Source organism: Bos grunniens, chromosome 5, assembly GCF_055505025.1.
Source record: "Bos grunniens cultivar Pamir isolate PY7600 chromosome 5, Bosgru_T2T1.0, whole genome shotgun sequence".
Classification (NCBI taxonomy): domain Eukaryota; kingdom Metazoa; phylum Chordata; class Mammalia; order Artiodactyla; family Bovidae; genus Bos; species Bos grunniens.
This window is the reverse complement of record NC_141169.1, coordinates 113,172,402-113,192,818: the sequence shown is the minus strand read 5'-3', so window position 1 is coordinate 113,192,818 and position 20,417 is coordinate 113,172,402. Positions and strand designations below refer to the sequence as shown.

Sequence of the window (20,417 nt, the reverse complement as noted above, 5' to 3'; positions counted from 1 at the left end):
TCTGATATCACTTACGTGTGGAATCTAAAAATGTGCCATCAACTAGTGAATATAACAAAAAAGAAGCAGACGCACAGATACAGGGAATAAGCTAGTGGTTTCCAGTGGGGGCTGGTGGGGGTGGAGAGGCAATATGGATGGAAGAGGAATGGGAGGCACAGACTGTTGGGTGTCCGATACGATCAAGGATGTAGTGTACAAAACGGGGAATATAGCCAGTATTTAGATGGAAAGTAACCTTTAAAAGTTGTATAAAAATTTTAAAAAATTTGAGCAATTATCCATTATCAAACAAACATCTCCATATTTCCATGTGGAGTCTAGTGGTTAAGGAATTCTTTTCTATAAGAAATTTTCTCCCCCAGATTAAGTTGGTACAATATACTTTAATATCTTGTACTCATGAAGTGTTATTTCTCAAGATATTTTTCCTTAGTAGTTGGAAGGTAACTGTGATCTCATACCTCTTTCTCCTTGCTACTGTTTCTTTTTATCCTATGAGACATGTGTGTGCGTTGGTTTTTCTTATTTCTATAGTATTTTATTTATTTAAAAATTTATTTTAATTGGAGGATAATTACTTTAGAATATTGTGATGTTTTTTGCCACATATCGACATGTTTGTGCATTGGTTTTATTTCAATTGTACACTGTCCTCCTGAGTGATACAGTTGAGGACAGTTGCCAGACTTGAAATCTCATGCACTCTGTGAGCATAGTAAATATTAATTTAATAATAATGCTAGCTTACGTTATAAAAAGCTTTTTAAGAATAGTGGTAGCGCACCAGTGATATAATATTAGTACTCAGCATTCTGTACTCAGTGGAATTGTCTCTTTTCCACATCTGAACTTTGCGTTTCCTTCTCCGTTTCCAGGTTGCCATCACGAAAGCCAAGGTGGATTTCTCCAGTGTAGTGTGCCTGCCCCCTTCCGTCATTGCTGTGAATGGGCTGGACGGAGGAGGGGCCGGCGAGAATGACGATGAACCCGTTCTGGTGTCCCTGTCCGCGGCTCCCAGCCCCCAGAGCGAGGCTGTTGCCAATGAACTGCAGGAGCTCTCCTTGCAGCCCGAGCTGACCCTCGGCCTCCACCCTGGCAGGAATCCCAATTTGCCTCCACTTAGTGAGCGGAAGAATGGTGAGTAGATATGGAATTATTGAATTGCATGATTTGAACGAAGGTCTTCATGTTTATAATGTCATAGATCCTTACTTTATGTCTCTTGGAAGTTTCTTATAATTTTACTATTTCTTATAAAATGGAGAAATAATAAGTTTAGATGATCACTGTAAGCCCAGCATTTCCTGCCTGGATTACCATAATTATGTTCTATTTTTTTTTTCCTACTTCTTTGCTTCTCCTTATGTAGTAATATTTCTCACTTTGTAAACCCATATACACATTTATGTAATACTTATATTAATTGGGGAGCCAAACTGTTTTGGCTAATCTTGCCCTTTTAATTTTCCACAATTTTAGAATCAGCTTGTGAAGTTCTACAAGAAAACTCATTGAGATTTTTTTCCTCCAAATGAAAAATTTCAAACATATGATGAAGTAGAGAGTTTTGCAATGCACACCTTTATATCCATCACTCAGATTCTACCATTACCATTTTATGGTATTTTCTTTATAATAGATCTATCTATCCCTCAGTGCATCAATCCACCTTATTTTTTGGATGCATTTCAAAGTAAATTGCAGACATTAGTACATTTCCATTTTATCAAAGTATAACATTGATACAGAATAACACAAATTGTAAGCATTGTGGTTGTTGAGTTATCATAAAGTGAATATACATGCATAATTACTACTTAAGGAAGAAATAAAACATTTCCAGCACCCTAGAACCACCCCTTGTGCTTCTTCCCAATCAGTATTCTCTCTTCCTGCCCAGGGAAAACTATCATCCTGACTTTTAACATAATAGGTTAGCTAATAGGTTAGCATTGTTTGTCTCTAAACTTGGGGCTTCCCTGGTGGCTCAGACGCTAAGGAATCCGCCTGCAGTGTAGGAGACCTGGGTTCAATCCCTGGGTCAGGACGATCCCCTGGAGAAGGGAATGGATATCCGCCCCAGTATTCTTGCTGGAGAATCCCGTGAACAGAGAAGCCTGCCGGCTGCAGTCCATGGGGTCACAAAGAGTTGGACACAACCGAGCGACAGCACACACGCAAACTTGCTGTGAACGGAATCGGCGTTCCTTTGGTGGCTTCTTTTATGTTTTTGAAATTTTTTTGTTGAATTGTGTGTGGCTGTAGTTTATTTTCATTGCTGTATAAACCATTTCATGATTGTAATTTGTCCATTTTTACTTTTCATGGATATTTGGTTTGTTTTAGTTTGAGGCTATTACGAATCATGCTGCTGTGGAGTTCTTGTACATGTCTTTGGGTGTACTTGTTGGGATTTTGATTTTAAGGGGGGGAAATATACATTGTAAATATTGGGTCTTCCTGTCCATTTAGTTAGCTTTATATCTCTGGTTAAATAGGCCTTCTTTAATACTTACGCACTGGTTTTATAATTTTTTTCCACAGAGGTCATGCAAATATTTTATTAGGTTTGTTCCCTGATGTCTTTTTCTTGGGCAGACATTATAAGTGGTATATTTTTATAAAATACGTTTTGACTGTTTGATCAGATCAGATCAGTCGTTCAGTCGTGTCCGACTCTTTTCGACCCCATGAATCGCAGCACGCCAGGCCTCCCTGTCCATCACCAACTCCCGGAGTTCACCCAGACTCACGTCCATCGAGTCAGTGATGCCATCCAGCCATCTCATCCTCTGTCATCCCCTTCTCCTGCCCCCAATCCCTCCCAGCATCAGAGTCTTTTCCAATGAGTCAACTCTTCCCATGAGGTGGTCAAAGTACTGGAATTTCAGCTTTAGCATCATTCCTTCCAAAGAAATCCCAGGGCTGATCTCCTTCAGAATGGACTGGTTGGATCTCCTTGCAGTCCAAGGGACTCTCAAGAGTCTTCTCCAACACCACAGTTCAAAAGCATCCATTCTTCGGCGCTCAGCCTTCTTCACAGTCCAGCTCTCACATCCATACATGACCACAGGAAAAACCATAGCCTTGACTAGACGAACCTTTGTTGGCAAAGTAATGTCTCTGCTTTTGAATATGCTATCTAGGTCGGTCATAACTTTCCTTCCAAGGAGTAAGCGTCTTTTAATTTCATGGTGTACTGAACACCAAACCTTTTCAGAACTCCTCTGACTTTTCTACATCCATGGCCTCCACTTCCACCCCTTCTACCCTCTGCTGCTTTCTTGCTAACTCTTACTTGTCCTTCAGTATTCTCTTCGGACATCAGTCCCTCTGAGAAGCTGCCGCCACTCGTATCCAGTGGTAGGTGTCGCTCTTTGTGTTTGCCCAGTTGCCCTTTGTCGTCGTACTTCTTCATCTCCCTGTGTGGTAATTGGCATTCTCCACTCAGCTGAGTCTGAAGTCAGTCATTGTTACACTCCTCTCAGAACCCTTCAGTGACTTGCCATGAGACTTAGGATGAATCATAGTTCTTATGAGGTGGTCCTGGTATCACCTCTGACCTGATTGCTCACCTCTGTTCCCCAGCTCATTCTGTTCCAGCCACGGTTACTTCCCTGCTGTTTCTTGAACGGGTCAAGTATGCTTCCGCCCCAGGGCCTTGATACTTGTCCCGTTACTGAAGTTCCTGCACAAATGTCATTTTTTTGGGAGGCCTTTCCCACCTATCTTATCTAAGATAGCACCTCCTGTGACTCTGTGTCCTGCTTTGCTTTTCTCTAAGCACTTACTATGACTTGTATGTGTGGATTTGTACGTGTGTGGATATATCTTTATTATCCGTATTCCCCATCTGTGATAGTATTTACATTTCATGAGGCTAGAAACTTTTTTGTTTACGGTATATATTCTACTCTTGGTTCATAGTGGGCACCCAATAAATATTTGTTGAATAAATAGGTGAATGGTTTACATGTTTGTGGCAAGAACTCTGTTTTACATCCATAGTGGGAAATGTAGTGGAAACTCAAGCATTTTTTATTTTGGGAAATAGTGGACGCTCGAGCAATTGTTTGTGTTCTTTTCCCATTTCTAATTTCTACTTATTTCCCCAAGATGGCAGAAAGTTCAGCTTATTTATATGCTAAGGGGAAAGAGTTAGTCCAGAGGGAAAAGCTGGAGACAGAAAAAGAGAAAGGGTGACTGATGGAACAAAGTTCTTGGGAGATGTGAAAGGATGGGATCCAAAAGATACTGGCTCTGCCTTGAGCGTGAGTGGGGACCGGCATTCCTCTGGGATGGGAGGAACGGCAGCGCAGGGGACGACAGGGGCAGACAGCAAAGCTCTCGTCTCTTGGGCAGGAAGGGGTGAAATTGGTGCAGACAGCTGCGATGGTCTCAGGGAGTAGGAGGCAGCGGTCGCCGTTGAGGCGGAGGCGTTGGTGTGTCTTCAGCCTTTCTCTCTCAGTTCTTTGTCATATAAATCAGCCAATCCCCACCCTCCCCCCGCCATTTTGAATAACAGCAATTCCCTTCCCTTTATAGTCAAGCTCCTAAAAGAGGAATTTATTGTTACTGTCTCTTCTTTCCTGCCTTCTGGCCTCTGTCCCTGCCTCTCTTCAGAAGCTGCCATTGCCAAAATCATTAGTGTCTTTTTGTTGTGGGTCAGATAGGGACTCTATTCTGTTTGACCTCAGTGCAGCATTGGGTTGGCCACCACCCCCCACCCCGAAACTCTTTCTCCAGTGTTGTCTGTGACACTGCTCTTCACTGGTTTTAAAAACTTGATCTTGCTAGTCACTCCTCTGCACAGATCTTTTTACTGTCTTTCTCTGCTCACCTCTCCCTTTCATGGATCACAGCCTTGTCGTGGTGAAGTGGCTTGCGTAAGTCAGTAAAGCTATGAGCCATGCCATGCAAGGCCACACAAGGTGTACAGGTCAGAGTGGAGAGTTCTGACAAAACATGGTCCACTGGAGGAGGGAATGGCAAACCACTCCAGTATTCTTGCCGCAAGAACCCTATGGACAGTATGAAAAGGCACAAGGTATATGACACTGGAAGATGAGCCCCGCAGGTTGGAAGGTGTCCAGTATGCTACTGGGGGAGTGCAGAGGGCAGTTACTAATAGTTCCAGAAAGAATGACGTGGCTGGGCCAGAGTGGAAATGATGCTCAGTCGTGGGTGTGTCTGGTGGTGAAAGTAAAAGTCTGATGCTGTAAAGAACAATATTGCATAGGAACCTGGAGTGTTAGGTCCATGAATCGAGGTGAATTGGATGTGGTAGATGGGTAGATAGCATCACCGACTCAATGGACATGAATTGAGCAAACCCTGGGAGATAGTGAAGGACAGAAGAGCCTGGAGCGCTGCAGTCCATGGGGTCGCAAAGAGTCAGACGTGACTTATTGACTGAACAACAACAGCGACGACTACTCACCTCTTAAATTTTATTACTCTCCAGTGTTCAGCTGTGGAGTTTCCTTGCTTCTTACTTGGTATCTTTACCCTGAATGGTGTTCCCCAGAATTCTGGCTTTAACCACCATTATATGCCATTGACTCCATATTCTCTCTCCAGGCCATGTCTCTGCCCTGAGTCCAGACTCTTACGCTTGGCTGCCTTGTGTCTTCACTGGATGTGCTACAGACTGAATATGCTCGGAGCAAAACTCATCATCTTATTGCTGTTACTCCTGAATTCTTCATTGTAGGAATTGGGACCACCTTTTACCCAGATGTTCAGAACAGGGAGTTGTTTTGTTTTCTTTCTGAATGAAATCTTAAAGAGCTTCATTTGTTTCATAATCAGATAAAGTATAGGAAAAAAGAAAAGAAAAATTCCCTCGTAACTGTGCAGTTCAGTGATAGCCAGTAGGAGCAGTTAGTATATTTTCTGTCATTTTTTGTTTGTTCATTTGTTTACTCTTACACATACATACTCTGCATAAATTAGTTTCGTGTAGTATTATTTTATGAGATTTTGCTATAACATTCAGCTGTCTTAGAAAACATTTTTCTTTGCTTGATATTTGAATTGTGTGCGTATACGGCATTTAGCCAGTCTCCTTTGAAACTCTTGCCTTGGTTTTATTTTTTTCTGTTATAAATAAAACTGCAGTAAAATCTTGGTGTAAGTCTTGGTGTAAGTAACTGCAGGACAGACTTGCAGGATGAAAAGATAAGGACGTAAAGGACACTGTCCTTCTGATGGCAAACGTGGCATGTTTGGGTATGAAGTTTTTAATTTTAAAGTCATTATTTCCAAATTGTCCTCCAGAAGTAATTTTTTATTCCATCTTCTTTCTCCTCTTTCCTCCCAGTCACCGATTCTTGTAAATTTCACGATGCTCATTTCTACTGAATTCATTCTTTTCTTGCAGTCCCTATGGCTGACACTTAGTTCAAACTCTTAATAATGTCACATTTGGATTACTCCAAGAATGGCCTTCTAACTCATGTCTCCTTGTTTTAGATCTTGTCCCTGGGGCCCTGGGATGATCTTTCTAAGACATAAATGAGGTTGATGCTCTCCTTCATGAAATTCCTTCAGTTCAGTTCAGTTGTGTCCAACTCTTTGCGACCCCATGAATCGCAGCACTCCAGGCCTTCCTGTCCATCACCAACTCTCGGAGTTTACCCAAACTCATGTCCATCAAGTCCCTTAGCGGATCCCAATTCCTCCCCTTGTTCTCATCCTGGCAGACCTTCACAGCCAGCTTCTGCCCCGCCCCTCATCTCTTCCTGCTCACAATAAAATATTTAGGTTTTCCCATAAGAGACACTTCCACAGCTCAGTTCCACTTCATGTCCTCTTTTTCCTTCCTGGAAGAACCTTCCTCCTCCTCCTCTTCTGACTCTTGTTTCTTTCAAGTCTGGAACCAGGGGAAGGTGCTGCTTCCTTCAGGACTTCTTCCTCAGACTCTCAGGTTAGGGGCTTACCCTTTGTGTTCTTCAGAAGAACCCTGTGCATAATTACCTACTTATTTGTTATCATATTTGACTAGATGAGAAACTTTGTGAAAGGAAGGATTATGTTTTATTTATTGTGGTATCTTTCAGTTCAGTTGCTCAGTCTTGTCTGACTCTTTGTGACCCCATGGACTGCAGCACGCAAGGCCTCCTTGTCCATCACCAGCTCCCGGAGTTTACCCAAACTCATGTCCATGGAGTTGGTGATGCCATCCAACCATCTCATCCTCTGTCGTCCCCTTCTCCTCCTGCCTTCAATCTTTCCCAGCATCAGGGTCTTTTCAAATGAGTCAGTTCTTTGCATCAGGTGGTCAAAGTATTGGAGTTTCAGCTTCAGCATCAGTCCTTGCCATGAATATTCAGGACTGATTTCCTTTAGGGTGAACTGGTTGGATCTCTCTGCAGTCCAAGGGACTCTCAAGAGTCTTCTCCAACACCACAGTTCAAAAGCATCAATGCTTCAGTGCTCAGCTTTCTCTATAGTCCAATTCTCACATCCATACATGACTACTGGAAAAACCATAGCCTTGACTAGATGGACCTTTGTTGGCAAAGTAATGTCTCTGCTTTTTAATATGCTATCTAGGTTGCCATGAAATTAAAAGACGCTTACTCCTTGGAAGGAAAGTTATGACCGACCTAGATAGCATATTCAAAAGCAGAGACATTACTTTGCCAACAAAGGTTCGTCTAGTCAAGGCTATGGTTTTTCCTGTGGTCATGTATGGATGTGAGAGCTGGACTGTGAAGAAGGCTGAGCGCCGAAGAATGGATGCTTTTGAACTGTGGTATTGGAGAAGACTCTTGAGAGTCCCTTGGACTGCGAGGAGATCCAACCAGTCCATTCTGAAGGAGATCAGCCCTGGGATTTCTTTGGAAGGAATGATGCTAAAGCTGAAACTCCAGTACTTTGACCACCTCATGGGAAGAGTTGACTCATTGGAAAAGACTCTGATGCTGGGAGGGATTGGGGGCAAGAGGAGAAGGGGATGACAGAGGATGAGATGGCTGGATGGTATCACTGACTCGATGGACGTGAGTCTGGGTGAACTCCGGGAGTTGGTGATGGACTGGGGGGCCTAGCGTGCTGCGATTCATGGGGTCGCAAAGAGTCGGACACGACTGAGCGACTGATCTGATCTGATCTGATCTAGGTTGGTCATAACTTTCCTTCCAAGCAATAAACGTCTTTTAATTTCATGGTTGCAGTCACCATCTGCAGGGATTTTGGAGCCCAAAAAAATAAAGTCTGACACTGTTTCCACTGTTTCCCCTTCTGTTTCCCATGAAGTGATGGGACTGGATGCCATGATCTAAGTTTTCTAAATGTTAAGCTTTAAGCCAACTTTTTCACTCTTCTCTTTCACTTTCATCAAGAGGCTCTTTAGTTCTCCACTTTCTGCCATAAGGGTGGTGTCATCTGCATATCTGAGGTTATTGATATTTCTCCTGGCAGTCTTGATTCCAGCTTGTGCTTCCTCCAGCCCAGCGTTTATCATGATGTACTCTGCATATAAGTTAAATAAGCAGGGTGACAATACACAGCCTTGACGTACTGGTTTTCCTATTTGGAACCAACCTGTTGTTCCATGTCCAGTTCTAACTGTTGCTTCCTGACCTGCATACAGATTTCTCAGGAGGCAGGTCAGGTGGTCTGGTATTCCCATCTTTGAGAATTTTCAACAGTTTATTGTGATCCACACAGTCAAAGGCTTTGGCATAGTCAATAAAGCAGAAATAGATGTTTTTCTGGAACTCTCTTGCTTTTTCGATGATCCAACGGATGTTGGCAACTTCATTTCTGGTCTCTTTGCCTTTTCTAAAACCAGCTTGAACATCTGGAAGTTCATGGTTCATGTACTGTTGAAGCCTGGCTTGGAGAATTTTGAGCAGTACTTTACTAGCGTGTGAGATGAGTGCAGTTGCGAGTGAGATGAGTGGTATCTTTAGTGCCTAGCCAAAAACTCTAATGTACTTATGAATCAAGAAGTGAAAGTTGTTCAGTTGTGTCTGACTCTTTGTGACCCCATGAACTGTACAGTCCATGGAATTCTCCAGGCCAGAATACTGGAGTGGGTTGTCTTTCCCTTCTCCAGGGGATCTTCCCAACCAAGGAAATGAACCCAGGTCTCCCTCATTGCCAGCTGAACCACCAGGGAAGCCCAAGAATACTGGAGTGGGTAGCCTGTCCCTTCTCCAGCGGATCTTCCCAACCCAGGAATCAAATTGGGGTCTCCTGCATTGCAGGTAGATTCTTTACCAACTGAGCTGTCAGGGAATCAAGAAGGGTGCTTGTTAAATGCAGATTCTGATTCTGTAATCTGGGTGAGGCCCAAGATTCTGAAAAAATTTGAAAAAAAAAATTTTTATTGAAGTGTAGTCAATATACAATGTTGTGTTAATTTCTACTGTACAGCAAAGTAATTCAGATATAAATTTATGTACATATTCTTTTTCATCATGGTTTATCACAGCATATTGAATATAGTTTCCTATCCTATAGTAAGGACCTTGTTGTTTATCCACAGAGATTCTGCATTTCTAACTAGCATCCATTGGCGATGCTAGTGCTGTTAATCTGAGTATCAAGGTGTTTGATAAATGTTTGTGGAATGTGTGAGCAAATGAATGAGTGGTGAAACAAACTATTAAGTCACTGAAACACTGATTTATTAGATCTGAGCAATTAATAAAGTGATTATTGACTCTTGCTGGACAGAAAAAAATAACTTGTTTAATTTATGGTTTAGACTATTTGAAAGAAAGACTGAGTCCATTTCTTTACAGGTGAAGTATTTTGTGGAGTCATTCTTTTATTGTCTTAATTAGTGATAAAACATTTAGACCAGAAGTCTTAACTACTTTTTTTAAGTTGAAGATCTCTGTAAGTTTGAAATTACATATATAAGTCCAGTGTGTACAACAGCTGCTTGGGTTGGCAGAAACCTGTATGAAGGAGCCAGAGCCCTGCTTGCTTGGCACCCTGCCCTTCAGGCTGCTCTTGAAAGGGCACAAGTTGAAAACTTCTGATCTAGGTCATCTGTCTCTGTTAGTTTGAGCTGTGTCTAAGCCAACCTCTTCAGTTGCTAGAATGGTCTCCTAACTGCCAGGAGCGCCATATTTATTCATTGTGATCTTGTTTATAGGAGAATCTGGATACTTATAATTGACAAACACAATGGTTTGTACAGCATAATTGTCATTTTGGCAGGAGAAAATAACCCCCCCAAATTGAAATTGTATTCAACATTAGAAAGGAAACAGTGGTGAAATATTGGTATTAGAATAATGCTGAAGAAGAGGGGACAGGCTTAATAAAGAAATAATCTATAAGAAGTTTGACTACAGAAAAATACCTTAGGGAATGTACAGCAATGGCCAGGAATACTAAGTGCTTGGCAGAAATTGTTAAAATGACTATCAAAATCAGATTCTGTTATTATAGGGGGGAAATAGGAGTTATTAATCAAGTTAAGAAAACTAGAAAGTTGCAGAAGAGCTGTGTCCATGGTGAAGGATCTGACTAGTTTCTTTTTTATTCCATCCAGAAGCCAGCATATGAATATCTGGACCGGGGTGGTGGTGTTAGGATCTGGTTGTGTTGCTTTCCTGGCCATAATTGGGTGTTCTGTTCGTTCATCTTAGTGGTGCTTCTTTCTGTCAAAAGGGGGAAATTATTATATTTTGCACTAGGTCTGTTTTGCACGGTTATTGGTAGGGAGGTAAAGGTAAGAGCAGAAATGGAAAATCCCTGAGGGGATTATGAAACTGGGAAGTGTGATTTTCTAGAGCAAAATAATTTCTGGGGTTTAGAGGAGGTACTTTTTCATGGATGATGTATTCTATGTTGAAAAGGTGGAGTGAAATTTTGCTTCTTCTCAGATCTTTCTTTTAGAAGCCTATCTTACATGGAAACTCACTGGTTGAGCAAGGATTCTTATGGAGCAGGCAGGCAAAGTCCTGATACTTCAGTTTCCTTAACAGGGGAAATTGGAATTCTGTTGCGAGGAGGTGCCTTTGGTTAACCCGACCTTTACTGACCTAATTGGAAAAAGTTGGGAGAGTGATTCAAGGTGTATTTTAGTCCTCTGTCGTCTTCTAAAAGATAAGTTTGACGTACCTGTAGATTCTCTCCAGCCTGGGCTTGGAGAAGCCTGGAAAAAACTCTCTAATGATCTAACACCGTCCCCTTTGGCTCCAGCTACAGGAGTTCTGGCACACATTGAATGAATGTGTCATGATGGAAAATTTAAGTTTTACTTTGCTTCTTCCTTTAATGGCGCAGTACTCTTTGGCTGTCTCTTCCTTACGTATCCACCCCTTCTTTATACTGATAACAGTCTTTCAAGTATGAATGAGTTTCAGAACTGGCTGAGACTGCATAAAGCCTGCTTTCAAGAGCCTCTAGGATGAGAGCTGAAATACTATTTGCCCCTTTTCTCATTGCAAGTATATTACATTTTAGTTACCTTATAGGTTTTGTGGGGAACCCTGGGAATTTTGCCATATTTCATCTTTCATGGCCTTTGTGGGAAAGTACATTCCATATTCCAAATGATCAAATTACAAATGAAGTTTTGGAATATAATCCATTTATATGCTGGGGACTTGCTTATACCCTGAGAGGTGTGCCTCTTGAAGTTTGGGTGTTACAGATTTAAGACACAATAAATAGTAGTTACATGGAATGGTTTACTGGGAAGGCATTACAGACAAATAGTTAGATAATTTAATGGATGACAAGTTCATAAATGTTTCTAAGAGAAAGCTGGTATTTTGGAGATTGTATCTTGACCTTTTATTTTACCTTGACTCTTTAAATTTTATTTCAGGACAGTCATTAGTACCTTCCTACAATCCTGCTCCTTTTCACTACTATGACCAGTATGGAAATGATTATTCAACAGATATTTATAAAGTGCCCAAGGAAGATGTTGTATACAGAAGAATAACTTGGACCTCAGCTACTAGTTTTTCCTTTATTTCTAAGTTTAATTTAAATTCATTCATTTGGCCGCATCAGGTGGTAGTTCCACCACGCGGGCTCGGTAGTTGCGGCACACGGACTCTGTAGTTGTGGCTCAGCAGCTGTGGCTTGGGCTTACTTGCTCCGCAGCACTTGGGATCTTAGTTTTCCAACCTAGGGTTGAACTCCTGTCCCCTGCACTGCAAGGCGGATTCTTGACCACTGGACCACCAGGGAAGCCCCGTCTCCTGTACTTTAATGAGCAAACCATTAGCTGTTTTATCAGAGCTAACCAATACCAAATTTCTGTTTTTCTTTCCCATGTTAGGTGCTACAGACTAAATCACCACCACCACTATCCTCTATATTTTGGACTTTCCTTATAGCTCAGTTGGTAAAGAATCTGCCTGCAATGTAGGAGGCCTGGGTTCGATCCCTGGGTAGGGAAGATTCCCTGGAGAAGGAAATGGCAACCTACTTCAGTATTCATGCTTGGCGAATCCCATGGACGGAGGAGCCTGGCAGGCTACAGTCCACGGGATCACAAGAGTCGAAAACGACTTAGCGACTAAACCACCAACCGCCACCACCACATACTAAATAATAGGCTAGTCTGTTTATGGGGGATAGTTTTGGGGGCCACAGAGGTTGAATACCAGGCACAATTTTGACAATGGTAAGATTAACCTTTCCCTGTTCCTGCTTGGTCCCCCTAGCATTCCCTCGGTTGCTCTCCTGAACTTCTTATGTGCTAGGTAACAGATCCATGTTCGGTTATTAAAGCTGTTGAGAATGTCATATGACTTGAAGTTTTATATTTTGCATTCTCGTTATTGAGAAAATACTTTTCTCCAACCCACCGAGGATTGAGTAAATAAAAACTTGAAATATCACCCACAAGAAATTATTTTTATCTGTACCTGTAGGAACCTTTATTTCTGAATCACAGATTGTTCACGATCCAGCAGTTATGAATATACTTAGAGAATAACAGGACAGAAGATCTGAAGTTAAATCTGCATAGCTGAAAAGTCTTCTTACACTAATCACTCCCCTTAGAATTAGATTGGTGGTATGTATTTTACCAGGTGGAGCTAGTGGTAAAAACCAGCCTGCCAATGCAGGAGACACAGAGAGACACAGGTTCAATCCCTGGGTCAGAAAGATCCGCTGGAGGAGGACATGGCAATCCACTCTAGTATTCTTGCCTGGAGAAGCCCATGAACAGAGGAGCCTGGCTGGCTGCAGTTCATAGGGTCACACAGAGTTGGACATAACCGAAGCGACTTCGCGTGTATTTTACCATTCACGTCTTTTTCTCTTTTTTTTTTTGGAGAAGGCGATAACATATACACAGAAAAGTACATAAATCACGGTAGTTTACAGAATAACCATAAAACAAAGAGCTGTGTAACCACTATTTAGTTCAATAGTAGCTCATTGTGAGTCCCGCAGAAGCCTCCCATATGCTCTTCTCTGATTACAACACCATCTCTTCTTCCTAGGAGGAACCACTATTCTGACTCCTTGAAAATAATTTGTTTTACCCACTATAAATATATTTCTAAGCAGTGTAGTTTAGTTGAAGTTTATGTGAATGGCATGATTATATCTTCTTTCGCTCAGTGGTGTTGTTCAGTTGCTAAGTTGGTCCAACTCTTTGCAACCCCGGGGACTGCAGTGCACCAGGCTTCCCTGTCCTTCACTGTCTCCCAGAGTTTGCTCAAACTCATGTCTGTTGTGTCAGTGATGCTATCCAACCATCTCATCCTCTGTCTCCTTCTTCTCCTCCTCCCCTCAATCTTTCCCAGCATCAGGGTCTTTTCCAACGAGTTGGCTCTTCACATCAGGTGGTCAAAATATTGGAGCTTCAGCTTCAGCATCAGTCCTTCCAAAGAATATTCAGGGTTGATTTCCTTTAGGATTGACTGGTTTGATCTCTTTGCTATCAAAGGGACTCTCCAGAGTCTTCCCCAGCACCAAAGTTTGAAAGCATCGGTTCTTTGGCGCTCAGCTTTCTTTATGGTCCAATTCTCACATCCATACATGACTATTGGAAAAACCATAGCTTTGACTATATGGACCTTAGTCAGTAAAGTGATGTCTCTGCTTAATATGCTGTCTAGGTTGGTCATAGCTTTTCTTCCAAGGAGGAAGCATCTTTTAATTTCATGGCTGCAGTCACTGCAGTGATTTTGGAGCTCAAGAAAATAAAGTCTGTCATTGTTTCCACTTTTCCCCTTCTATTTGCCATGAAATGATGGGACTGGATTCCATGATCTTAGTTTCTTGAATGTTGAATTTTAAGCCAGCTTTTTCACTCTCATTTTCACCCTCATCAAGAGGCTCTTTAGTTCCTCTTCACTTTCTGCCAACAGAGTGGTATCATCTGCATATCTGAGGTTGTTGGTATTTCTCCCAGCAATCTTGATTCCAGCTTGTGATTTATCCAGTTTGGCATTTCACATGATATACTCTGCATATAAATAAGCAGGGTGACAATATGCAGCCTTAATATACTCCTTTCCCAGTTTGGAACCAGTCCGTTGATCCATGTTCGGTTATAACTATTACTTCTTGACCTGCATACAGGTTTTTCAGGAGACAGGTAAAGTGATCTGGTATTTCCATCTCTTTAAGAATTTTCCACAGTTTGTTGTGATCCACACAGTCAGAGGTTTTTAGCATAGTCAATGAAGCAGAAATAGATGTTTTTCTGGAATTCCCTTGCTTTTTCTATGATCCAGTGGATGTTGGCAATTTTACCTCTGATTCCTCTGCCTTTTCTAAATCCAGCTTGTGCATCTGGAAGTTCTTGAATCACGAACTGATGAAACCTAGCTTGAAGGGTTTTGAAAGCATTACCTTGCTAGCGTATGAAATGAATGCAATTGTGTGATAGTTTGAACATTCTTTGGCATTGCCTTTCTTTGAGACTGGGATGAAAGCTTACCTTTTCCAATCCTGTGGCCACACAGTCTTAACCACTGTACCTTCAGGGAATTCCCTCTCCATTTATTTAGATTTTCCGAATCTCCTAATGAGGTTTTTATAATTTTCTGTGTTGTGGTTTTACACATCTTTTGTTAGATTTATTTTTTAAAGTTTCGTATGTTTTAATACTGTTGTGGTATCATTTAATTTTTTTTTTTTAACTTTCTAAGTTCTGTTGCTGATCCCAAGTATTTTTCTGGAAGAAATAACAGGTGTAAGTTTGTATGTGTTTTTATAGGCTCTGCTGGGTGGAATGAGAAGAGTTACATAAAGAGAAATGAACAGAATAGAATGGGAGTGAAAAGGACACGTTCGTAAAGGGCACATTTGTTCCCCTTTCATAGATTTTTCTCCTATGTGTAAAACTTAGGAAATACTCATTTGTTTTCCATAGGTGTAGCCTGTGGGAGAAAGGGCGGGTAATGTTTTTTTCCTTCGAGGGTACACTGTGCCCTTTCATGCTTTAGTGTTTTACAGGAGGTACTAATTAACTGCTGGGAAAAGTAAAAAGTTTTGAGTGGGCAGTTTCTGATCCAAATTATATTATTTTCTTGGAGAAAGGAGTTTTGTTACTTAGGTTCCTCAGGAAGCCTGGTTGTTAAGGGTTTTTTAGATTAGCCAATGTGAAAAATGCCCAGATCTTAAGCACGTTAGTTCATTAAGCACTTTTCTTTGTAATGTGATTTAGAGAATTTCATAACCTATTTCATCTCAGTACTAAGAGATAATCAATTTCCCGTTCCTGAGTATTCATCACATGTTGTGCTACTATTACTGCTAAGTCGCTTCTGACTCTGTGCGACCCCATAGACGGCAGCCCACCAGGCTCCTCCGTCCCTGGGATTCTCCAGGCAAGAACACTGGAGTGGGTTGCCATTTCCTTCTCCAATGCAGGAAAGTGAAAAGTGAAAGTGAAGTCGCTCAGTTGTGTTGGACTCTTCTCGACCCCATGGATTGCAGCCCACCAGGCCCCTCCGTCCATGGGATTTTCCAGGCAAGAGTACTGGAGTGGGGTGCCATTGCCGTCTCCAGAGCATGTTGTGCTAGGCACCTGGAAAACAGATTCTAGGTAGAATCTCCCTCACAACAAACAAGCACACATGAGATTAACTCCTGTCTCCCAGAGAAAATTCCTCTTAGCACATGATTTATTTCCCTGTAGTCTTCTTCTAAATGTATGTTTGAAAAATAACTGAGCTAGTACTATAGACCAGAGAAGGCAATGGCACCCCACTCCAGTACTCTTGCCTGGAAAATGCCATGGATGGAGGAGCCTGGTAGGCTGCAGTCCATGGGGTCGTAAAAAGTGGGATATAACTGAGCGACTTCACTTTCACTTTCACTTTCATGCATTGGAGAAGGAAATGGCAACCCACTCCAGTGTTCTCGCCTGGAGAATCCCAGGGACGAGGGAGCCTGGTGGGCTGCCGTCTATGGGGTCGTACAGAGTCGGACACGACTGAAGTGACTTAGCAGCAGCAGCAGCAGTACTATAGACTCAACTGTCATTTTTTTAAATTTAGCATTGTAACTCAAGATTTTCAGTCACTGAAATATTTTTTTATAAACAGCCTTTCATTATGTGTAAAACTTATGTTCTGTATCATCATTGAGTTAATTTCCCCACTGATTGGACTTTTGAATCATTCTTCTTTTTTTTGCACTTACACTGATGTTTAGATGAACATTTTTAAAGTCTTTCTGCATTTTGAGTTATTTCCTTAGAAGTGAAATACTGGCTTAAAGAATTTGACCATTTTAACACTGAAAGAATTTATTAAGTGACTAGTGAGATCACCTGTATGCTCAGTATTGGACAGCAAATAAGGAACAAGACAGGTAAGGTTTTCATTGTCGTGGAGTTTAGTGAAAGAGAAAGATTAAACAATTATGCAAGCCAATTCATAGTTAGAAATTTTGGGAAGTGCTTGGGGAAGAAAGCACAAGATGTCGTATAGAAGAGCAAATCAGTGGTGATGGTTCTAATTTGGGAGGGGGGTGGTGGGAGTGGTCAGGAAAGGCCTCTTTGCGGAAGGGACATTTAGACTGATAACCAAAGCACAAGTAGTGTGTGATTGGCCCATCTAAGGAAAGAGGGCATAGCCTGTGTTAAGACTGGGGGAGAGGGGGAGGTGGGGAAAGGGGTCTGGGACAAGGGTTTTGGGGAAAACTTGGAACAGAAGAACTGAACAAATATCCTTCTGTCAGTGGAGAGAGAGAAGGAGAGAGATGTGAAATAAGAGGTAGTAAGGGGCCTTTCTAGGTCGTATTAACAGTTGAAGTTCTTGAGAAATACGTTGTGTTGTTCCATTCCAAAACGACCCACCAGTGTACACGCCTGTCAACCCTGTTTAAGTGCCTGGCTCATTTAATAGCATTGATAGTCTTATTTGTGAAGGACTTTGCTGATGTGATTGTTGAAATGTTTTCATTTCAGTTTGTATTTCTTTGGTAATTATTGAAGAGTAATCTTTCCCCAAATGTTTGTCATCATTTTGGACCGTTCCATCTGTTACTAAATGGACCATTCCTTTCTTACTAAAATGTCATTTTTAAGGTTCTCCCACAAGTACTCAGGTGACAGACTGGGAACCACTTGTTAGGAATTGAAAGAAGAGTTTCTTGCATCTCTCACTCTTAGTTCTCTGAATAAGGGGCTGGATTTGGTCAAAACTGCGTTTCTTATGGCTGTATTATTTTATGATTCATGGGTATACAAGTGTGTCGAGTTGGGAACTGGAAAAGAAACTGATAAATCTCTGGTGACTTTTAAGAGCCAGCTCACATCATCTTTCTTTAAGGAGCAATCCAGGTCTGTGGTAACCAGAACCAGTTGCTGCTGCTTTTATGTTTCTTTAGCGTTTTGTTTGTACTCTTATTTAATTCGACTCTTGGTTTCTTCTTTTGTTTGTTCGTTAGAGATTTTCTACCTTCATGATGAGCTCCTCAAAGGCAGAGGCGGTGGCGTGCGGTTCATCCTTGTGTTTCTGCCTTCACTGGTGTTGACACCATACATAATGATGATATTTCCAACATGCCATGTAAATAAGCTAGCTGGCTGTTTGTATTTGTGGCTATCATACTCCTTAACGTTGACTGTCCTTTGAAAACTTAGCTGGAGGAACAGCCTTTGTCTGCTCTGGGGCTGAGGAATAGCATGCCCGTGGTAATGTGTCAGCCTCCCAGGTTGACGCGTCTTGGCTGGGTTTTCATCAGTGGTCCGTTGTGTTCACAGGAAGTGGAAGCTGCCCAGGACCTGTAACAACTTGTCTGGGTATTGGGTTTTGTTATCTTTTGGGTGTTTTCACTTTGCCCAACACCAGGTGTCTGGGGGAGAGACCTAACTGGTTGGAGCCTGTAAAAATTCATTGTGATGACGATCTTTGTAGAGCTGAACCTCAGTAAACTCCTGCAAATACTTGTGAGAACCCAAATCAGAAATGGACGTGGGATCTCATCTGATCTTCAAAGCTGAGTAGGGTTGGGCCTGGTTGGTACTTGGATGGGAGAAATGGACACGGGAACAAGATTACATTTCTGTGTTCTGAAATGCCACAGAGATCACAGAAAGGCATTCTTAATTTTGTATATACCTGTGTATACTCCATTTCCTCATAGAAACTGCTGTCAGTTGTTAGAGAATCTGCACGCTCTCAGTGCTTTAAGGACTGCTTGGTTTGTTAGGTGAGCCAGGCTCTCTGCCTCTCTGGTTTCTCCTACTCATGGCCTCCAGTTTGAGCATTTTCCTTGCTATTAGCAGTTAACATTCCTGAGGTTTTTATTGTGAATGTCCTTTTTTATGTTAACCCTGTACCTCAGTACTGTGGATAATTTCAGTCTTCCTCATCTAAGGTTTCTAGTTAATGGCACTTCAGCATGTGTTCTAATGAAAATTGGAGCAGACCACCTGCCTTTTCTGGGTAGGTAGGGATTCTTTTGTTACGAACTTCTCCCATGCTGTTAGAATTTGCTGAGATAAATAGGGCTTGTCATTTCATTTGGCTTACATTTATGAATGCTGTCACACGTTAGGCGCTGTGTGAGCTCTGTTCACACAGAGACATTAAACCACATGGTAAGGAGCAGTAATAGAGTGGGGCACAGTTTCTTAGGGAGCATCAGTGAGAGGTATTTAGCACATCTGTGGAGGGTGTGATCCCAGAGGCTTTCTGGCGAAGGCAGCAGTTAAACTGGGTTTTGAAGGATGAATAAGAGTCAGTTGGTAGCAAGGATGTGTCTTAATTGAGGCAAGGCTGGGGAGAAGGAGTGTGTTAAGAAGCTGTTGCTGAAGCACACGCTGCCACCTGTGAGATATCTGGTGAGAAACTTGAACCTGAATTGGATCACGACTCTCTCTAACTCCTAACTTACTGGCTATAAAGGGATTGCGCAGCATGTTAAATGACATCTTAGGGATACAGTTAGCAAAGCCCAAACTTGGGGAAGCTATCTGGTTATTTTCAACAAATAAAGTACAGAAAAAGAGGAAGTAGTAATCTGTAGATTAAAAGAGCTTTAAGAGGGAATTCCCTGGCAGTCTAGTGGTTAGCACTCGGAATGCCTGGGGCCCAAGTTTGATCTCGTGTCAAGGAACTAAAATCCCACAGGCCGGGTGGTGTGGCCAAAAAAAGAGATTTAAGAGACATTAATGAAATGCCGTATGTTGCCCTGTTGGACGCTGATTTGAATAAATCATCTCTAAAGAATTTATGAGACAGGAGGGAACGTTTGAACATCTACTGAATAGTTGGATAATATTGAACAGTTTTTAAAAATTTAGGTGTTGTAATGGTAGTATAATTATTTAAGGAAATAGTTCTTCTCTTCAAGGTATAGAATAAAGATGAAATTACATGATGCCTGGAATGTGTGTGCTGTGCTAAGTCGCTTCAGTCATGTCTGACTCTTTGCGTCTCCATGGACTATATAGCCCATCAGGCTCCTCTGTCCATGGGGTTCTCCAGGCAAGAACACTGGAGTGGGTTGCCATTTCCTTCTCCAGGGGGTCTTCCTGACCCAGGGATCAAACCCGGGTCTCCTGCATTGGCAGGCAGGTTCTTTACCCCTAGTGCCACCTGGGAAGCCCATGTGTCCCAGAGTGATCCAGAATTGGCTGGGTGCCAGGGGGAGCAAGCATGTACTGATACATTTTGAAGCTGAGTGATGAGCTACATAAGCTCCTTATTTTGCCTTTCTTTCTTGCTTTGTGTTTGTTCGCACTATTCAGTAATGTTTTTAAAAAGCTGTTACTGTGCTCCAGGCAAGAACTATTAGGGACCTAAAGTAAAGCACTGGTTGTAGAGGTGGAACAAAAGGAATAAGTTATAAGATAAAAAGATGGATTTGAGGAATAAGTTATAAGGTAATTAGTTAAAGTTGAATGTTTGGGGCTGGAGGGAAGGAGGGGGGTCTAAGTTGATGGTTTAAAGCCTGAGCACTGTTCCCTAAATTATGGCACATGGAAGCCACGTATCTTGAGGACT

At 41.9% G+C, this 20,417-nt stretch overlaps 1 protein-coding gene across 4 annotated transcripts in view; it reads left to right on the top strand.

Moving 5' to 3' along the window:
- The window catches only part of MRTFA (myocardin related transcription factor A), a 211,361-nt gene that overhangs the window by 77,056 nt on the left and 113,888 nt on the right, over positions 1-20,417 (top strand). For all 4 annotated transcript variants that reach the window (XM_086402973.1, XM_086402972.1, XM_086402975.1 and 1 more), the window contains one exon: positions 879-1,140. The gene's annotated coding sequence lies outside the window, so the exon portion shown is untranslated. The remainder of the gene's footprint in view (positions 1-878; positions 1,141-20,417) is intronic.